This window comes from Patella vulgata, chromosome 1 (assembly GCF_932274485.2).
Source record: "Patella vulgata chromosome 1, xgPatVulg1.2, whole genome shotgun sequence".
Taxonomy (NCBI): Eukaryota; Metazoa; Mollusca; class Gastropoda; family Patellidae; genus Patella; species Patella vulgata.
The window spans coordinates 10,623,266-10,631,025 of NC_065879.2; the positions used below are offsets into that span (position 1 = coordinate 10,623,266).

Genomic DNA, 7,760 nt, shown 5'->3' on the forward strand with positions numbered 1-7,760 from the left:
GGCAGAAGAGTAGGATGCTAAACCCCATTTCAGTTCAGGGGGGGGGGGGGAGTGGATGGCCGAATGGTTAGCACATGCGCGCTGTATCGTACGGTTTGTCATTGAGTCAACTGGGGGGGATTCGATTCCAACCTCGTGATTTTTCTCCGGGTCCTCCGGTTTCCTCCCACTGCTAAAGACCCCTACGCACAAACGAATTTTTTAAAATAAAATTTAACGATGTGTTAGTCCCGAAATGACCTAGTTTGTGTCGAGTGCACGTTAACCCCCCCCCCCCCCCCCTCTCTCTCTCTCCCTCTCTCATATTTCATTTCATTTATTACCTTTAGTCTTTTGTCATAACCTGATCGGGCTTCCATACTTCATGTGTTGCCCTATTTATGTATTGTTTATTGGTCGAGAGCGAGACATTAAGTAATATATTGTAACAACATGAGGGCCGTAGGCCCGAATGTTTTTACAATATATTACGCAATGTCGTAAGCTCGAGACCATTAAACATCTTAAAATACTGACACTCCGCACGAGCTTTTACGTCACACTAGTCCAATATCTCACTGGTATGAATAAAGTACTATTGGCAAGTTGCCCGTACGATTATTTGAAATAATGGTACGCCAACATCAAAGGGTGACGTCACATCTGTATTTTAAAATATTATATTGCACTTTACGGGGAGATTGCACACGGACTAATAAACAAGGGTGTGTTGTCTGATGCTGTGCTTATGGCTTCGTTAGCTAACAAAGTTATCCTTATAACCGGTAAGTAACTTTTATTTATCAGCACAACACTGACACATACTTCCTCTTACACGTGAGTATGACTGTAACATACTTGGCCATTCCTACAGGCTACTGCTTCATAGAACGTGGACATATCATATCCTTATTGTGTTTACTGTGTATATATAAGATATAATAAACACCTTAACCTACTCTCTGTCCCCTTGGCTAAACCTACTCTTCAGAGAGAGAGAGAGGACCTTGAATGTAAACGTATACTATCTTCATCCAGTCTACATGTACCTCATCTATACTAATACTTGTGACTGTCGTTGGTTTGTCTGTCTGTTCAGGGTTGGCGGCTGACATGAAAAGGGGTTTAACGTCCCACTGTTCTGCTCCGAACTGGGCTAATGAAGACGGACATACGCCATACAGTGTGCTATGAGGGAATTTGCCCGGGCAGTGGCGCGGCGTACTCTTATATTGAATTCCAACTGCCAAGCGATCTTGTACGTGCATGTTAATGTATACACGGGACCTCGATTTTTCGTCCCAACCGAACGACCAAACATCTGTCCTTGTCAGGCCCTGCTTCCTGCCACACTGACAAGGGGGAAACCACGTGGGAAATTCCCATTGAACTATCTCGACTAATGCAGGGACTAAAGCGGATACGTTAAGGCTGCTATTTCATAGGGGTATAAGGTATTCGGTATACGTTTAGAGGTATACGCGAATACTTGTGTTCGAACAACAGAAATTTGCTTAGCGGTTTACATCGGACTATACGCGTATAGGGGCACGCTATACGCGTATATATGGTATCGTGCATGTTCGTTTTTTTTCGGCGTATACTTGCTTCAGGGAGGAGTAAATTCCATGGGATGAGTAGAAAATGGGGCATTTGTGTTGTAAAAACGTCGAATCAAAAGTTCTGAACATTGATGGACATATCTCTAGGCATGGTAGACTATTCTAGATTATCATGAACAGTGATTTCCAAAAGGGTGCTGCAGTTCAACTCCGTGGATTGCATGATTTCGACGCTGGTGGCATTCGGAAGGCGGTTACGCGAGATATTTCTATTCTATATAAATAAAATCAAAGATGTCTGTGCGCATGCTCGCCCATCAACCCCTGTCGTACCAGATTAACCAGCATGTCTCCATAAATGTATTGGGCTCCGGGCGAAGCCGAGTATCCCACCTATTATAATAATTTGTGTCTGAAATTGAGAAAATGGCGTGTTGTGTTAAACTTCAAAAGTACCGATTTCATTGGTTGAAAAAGAACATCAAATAATGATATCGTGGTGCAGCGTGCAGTAAATAAAATTGATTACCGGTAATAAAGAGATGTCATCAGATAAGGGGACGGTAATGAACTATTCATATTTCTGTTTTAGGTTCCAGTGCTGGTATTGGTGCAGGGATCGCTGTTCATCTCGCCCCTCTACAGCCTAAATTAGTTTTAACCGGACGTAATAAAGAAAACTTGAACAAAATAGCAGAAAAATGTCAAAACGCGGGACTTTCAGCTGAAAAGGTAAATGCAGAAACATTCGGGTACAATAGTTGATTTGATAAAAAAAAAAGATTACACAAAGAGAGAGAGTGAGAGAAATGGGGTTTAACGTCCAATCGACACAAACTAGGTCATTTCGGGACTAACATATGGTTCAGTTTTATTTCAATAATTCGCTTGCGCCTAGGGGTCTTTAGCAGTGGGAGGAAACCGGAGGACCCGGAGAAAACCAAAGGTGGTTGAACAGACGACCCTACTCCTTGTCATGTACAACCGGAGAATCGAAACCACGCCAGTTGACTCAATGACAGACCTCATGATACAACGTGCTAACCATTCGGCCATTCAAACCCCCAATTACATAAAGTGTAGTTAACCACTTATTGATGGTCGTATATTTCAAAATATTTTCAGATTCACACCATAACAGCCGATATTAAAAAAGATGAAGATTTGAAAAACTTGATAGATGGCACTGCCAAAAAATTTAATGGATTAGATGTGTTGGTAAGAAATAAATAAATGTTTTCTTATTTCTTTTTTAAAAAAAATACAGTTTATTGCCTTTGTCGAATTTTTAAAAAAAAGATTTAATAGACCGTAAACAGACAAGATTACACAAGACCAATAAAAGAAACGTCATTACTTTTAATAAATATATGCTTGAAACAGCAATTTAGAATATTTAAACAAAAATGGTAGATATATAAATACTGCCCTTAAGTGGATAGTTACAGTTGATTAATGATGGTGGCTTGAAATCGACATAAATTAATGAAAAACCATAAATAATTTACATCGAATTTGTTATTTTTGAAAAACAATTTGCACCGAGTTTTTAAGAAATTCTATAGCGTTGCCTTTTTACGAAATACAGTGTCTAGAATTCACTTGAGTACATTGAGTATTCATTCGATTCTTGCTGTCCATATTACATCCCCTGGTTTTCACAATTTTAATATATTTTGTCTTAAGGTAAACAATGCAGGAATAAATTATTATAAAACTACGCAAGAAACTCAGATGCCCAAATTTGATGAAATCATGGCGATCAATGTCAGGGCACCGTTTCAATTAGCTCAGCTGGCTATACCACATCTCATAAAAACAAAAGGTAACTCAATTTATGTGCCCCCAATTTAGACACTCTTGTCTGCCCTTCCGTCCGTTGCTCCGTTGCAGGGCATTGACATGTGAACGCGATCGAGGCTATGGGGTTTTACTGATTCTTTTTAAATTTGGTGTGAAGCATTGTGGAGAGAGAGAGAGAGAGAGAGAGAGAGAGATGGGGTTTAACGTCCACTCGACAAAAACTAGGTCATTTCTGGACTAACACATGGTTCAATTTTATTTCCATAATTCGCTTGCGCGTAGGGGTCTTTAGCAGTGGGAGGAAACCGGAGGACCCGGAGAAAACCCACGAAGTTGGACAGGCGACCCTAATCCTTGTCACGTACCACCGGGGATTCGAAACCACGCCAGTTGACTCAATGACAGACTTTATGATAGAAGCATTGTGGCCATGAGAGAACTAACCTTATACAGGGTTCTAGGAGGGACATTTTGACAGGACAGCGGCACTACGGCCTACTCCTATATCGAATTCCAACTGCAAAGGAATATGTACACGGGACCTCGGTTTTGCGTCCCATGCGAAAAACTATACGTTGTCCCTTGCCAAGCCCTCTGCCCTGCGCCACTGACAAGAAGGGGGTGATAATACCGATGAACTTTCTCGACCAACGTGACCTCCAGAACACCATATAACACGTTTCAGTTAAAAAAGAAATAAATAAATAACATAATATTATTTATGATGTACATTTTGTATTATAGGTACAATTATCAACATTTCCAGTGCTTTGGGACAGAAAGGGGTAAACTATATATATTTCATTGTTACATATACTTTAAGCATCACTATGCAAATTTTACTTGATCAGCATAAAATTGAAATTCGGTGTATGTTGTATGTCGTGCACAAGCATGCTATGCTTACTATTTTCGGAACAGGGCCAGACGGCTTTCTGAATTCTGTGAGTAAGGTGCACGTAAAAGAACCTTTCGATGAATCACCGCTGCCAGAGCAAATTTTCCCTCATAGAACACTACATGACATATTGCCCGTTTGCATTAGCCAGAGAGAGAGAGAAATGGGGTTTAACGTCCACTCGATACAAATTAGGTCATTTCGGGACTAACATGTAGGGGTCTTTAGCAGTGGGAGGAAACCGGAGGACCCGGAGAAAACCCACGAGGTTGGACAGGAGACCCTGCTTCTTGTCACGTACAACCTAGGAATCGAAACCACGCTGGTTGACTCAATGACAGACTTTATGATACAGCGAGCACACGCTAACCATTCAGCCATCCAACTAAACCCCCCATTAGCCCATAGAACGATGAAATCCCATTTCACTGATTCGCTGTACAAAATACAAATTAATACAAAGATGAATGAAATAGTACCAACGATCCCAAAAGACAACCTAATCACAAAATATCTGTCTAATCTTATTTCATTCTGCAGATACCCCAAGCTACAGCTTATTGTATGGGTAAATCGTCCATTGACCATTTCACAAAATTATTAGCAGCAGGTATGTATATACTGTCGAAGTAATAGAAGAGCTACTTCCCTGGTTTTGATCAGTCTTTGGTTAAATTCTGTGAAGGAATAGCCCAAAATGGCAACCATTTTGGAAAATAACCGCCATTTTGAAAATTAAAATGGCTAACGTCATTTTCTTAATAAATGACCCCCATGCAAATTGTAGTGCTTGTATCCAGATTTGAACGATTGTTACGGTTATCTGCTGTAGTAAATGCTATTTTGAATCTTGTTGATCTAATAAGTGAGATTGATGTTGACAGAGTTAGTTAGCTGAAGTAGGTCTATTTACATACTCCTCTCTATATGAAGTATATGTTTGTCCAAGGTCTCTCACCCAATCCTGCATAATAATAAATACTTCCTGTTGAAGGTTTGACAACCTACTTTGTATTACATATAAACCATTTTTTAAAGGCCATTGGAATTTAAAGAATTTAAGAAAAAGAATTATACTTTCTATTTAAAAAAAAAAATTGTTACAAATTTTTTTAAAATCTGATTACAGAACTTGGACCCCATCGAGTACGTGTTAATTCGGTGAGGTACGTATACACATCTATTAATCTTTTACGGCAGCTTGTAACTGGCGTGGTTTCGATTCTCCTGTTGTACGTGGCAAGGAGTAGGGTTACCTGTCCAACCTTGTGGGTTTTCTCCTGGTGCTCCGGTTTCCTCCCACTGCTAAAAACCCTTACGCGCAACCGAACTATTGAATTATTGAAATAAAATTTAACTCCATATGTTAGTCCCGAACTGAACCATATGTTAGTCCCGAACTGACATAGACTCTCTCTCTCTCTCTCTCTCTCTCTCTCTCTCTCTCTCTGGTTTCGAATCCCCGGTTGTACGTGACAAGGAGTAGGGTCGCCTGTCCAACCTCGTGGGTTTTCTCCGGGTCCTCCGGTTTCCTCCCACTGCTAAAGACCCCTACGCGCAAGCGAATTATTGAAATAAAATTAAACCATATGTTAGTCCCGAAATGACCAAGTTTGTGTCGAGTGGACGTTAAACCCCATTTCTCTCTCTCTCTCTCTCTCTCTCTCTCTCTCTCTCTCTCTCTCTCGTTTCCCCTTGTCAGTGGTGCAGGACGGATAGCCTGGCAAAGACAGCTGTCTAGTCGTTCCGAATTTGGGACGAAACACTGAGGTCCGGTGTATACATTGGTGTGTACGTAAACGTTCTCTTCGCAGTTGTAATTCGATATAAGAGTAGGCCATAGTCCCTCATAGAACACTGCATGGCGTATGCCAGTCTTCATTAGCCCGGTCGGGGCAGAATAGTAGGACGTTAAACCCCATTTCATTTCATTTGTTCACAGTTATATTTTAAGTTTCATATACTTTAACTTTACAGTCCTGGATTTACTAGATCAGAACTTCAACTTAGAGCAGGGATGCCAAAGGAACAATTAGAGGATGTAAGTAGCAAAGTTTTTTTTCCTAAATTCGTAATCATCGACGAGTACCTAACGGAAGTTGTGGCATCTAATTTCCCATTAATTTCTTGCCGCCGTCTATTAAGATCATAAACCAACGCTCGAAGATACGTAATTTCTATCTACGAACATGGCATATAACCAAGTTTTTTGTTTTAATCTTGAAGACTACTATAAAGAGCACTTTTCAGTCCTTGTTGGGGTCGTCCCTTGAATGGATGAATACGCTGTTCTAATTGCGGTCGTGAATTAGATTCACAGTCGGAGACGACACAGAGGGAGATCGTCTTATTAACAAGGCGAATTGCCCGCGGGTGCCCTTCCACTACCCATAAGAAATGAAATGAAATGGGCTTTAACGTTCGTCTTTTCTGCTCACAATGAAGACGGAACTGCCCATAAGAGTCCGGCGCGTAGTTGCTCAATTTGATTAAAACACAGATCCTATTTCGTTTCGTTTTTATAGTTCAAAATTTCGTTTTACTTGTCTTCACAATACTTGGATCTGAAAGAGTTGTTATATAACAGGCGTTCTAGTTGATGTGAGGAATTAGCCAATGAAACTGTTACGGCGAGTTCTTAGCGTACTCCGCAAGGAATTGTGGCTTAACCACTAGAAACGTCAAAGCTGATTAATTAATCAATTTCTGACGTCATAGTGTGAAAAGCCACTCGTATGAGCCCCTGACGCGACCTCCCAGTACAACTGGCCAGATCTTCGTGTAGTTAGGTCATCGAAAGTATAACAAAAACGAAACGAAATAAAGATCTATTTTCATCAGATCGGCAGTTAAAGAAAGTATTAAAACAGGAAGAGCTGAATTTTGCACGAGATTTAGCTAAAAGACCGGTTGCGTAGCTACCAATTATCCCCGATCACAATGGCTAAAATGTTTAATTGAAGATAAGTTTGAACAGTGTAATATTTTCCTTTCAGTACATCAAAGCCCAGAGTTATCTAACAGCATTAGGCCGAGCTGGAGAACCAGATGACATAGCTAAATGTGTCAAGTTTCTAGCTTCAGATGAAGCTTCTTTTATAACTGGAGAAAATGTTCTGGTTGATGGCGGAAGGAATATTGCAGTACCCAAATTCAACATATCTGGAAACTAAGAATATATTATGTTGTTTAAGACAAATTAATAACATTGTTATAACAAGTCATATGTGGAAACTTAAGAACTCATTACATTGTTTAAGACAAATAAATATATGCCTAACATTGTTGATACAACCATATCGATTTGTAATGTTGAAATTATATTAAAATTTGAATTTTGCAAAAGATGATTTCTGTCTTCTCAACTGAAAAACCATCGGGGCAATGCATATGGATTAATAGGACAGTTATTGGTTATGTTACCGTTTGCCTTTTTGTTCTTAAAGGACAATATTGGTGTCAGTCATTATCACATATGTGATAGAACTGGTTAAACACATTCCAAATATAATTTTAAC

The 7,760-nt window shown here is 39.9% G+C and overlaps 1 long non-coding RNA gene across 1 annotated transcript; it reads left to right on the forward strand.

Moving 5' to 3' along the window:
* The first annotated feature begins 396 nt into the window (after window positions 1-396).
* Window positions 397-7,547, forward strand: LOC130010415 (uncharacterized). Its single transcript, XR_007677647.2, has 9 exons — window positions 397-764; window positions 2,134-2,273; window positions 2,667-2,759; window positions 3,228-3,366; window positions 4,089-4,129; window positions 4,783-4,852; window positions 5,372-5,408; window positions 6,220-6,283; window positions 7,239-7,547. It is a non-coding gene; the product is annotated as an uncharacterized LOC130010415 (long non-coding RNA).
* Window positions 7,548-7,760: the final 213 nt, after the last annotated feature.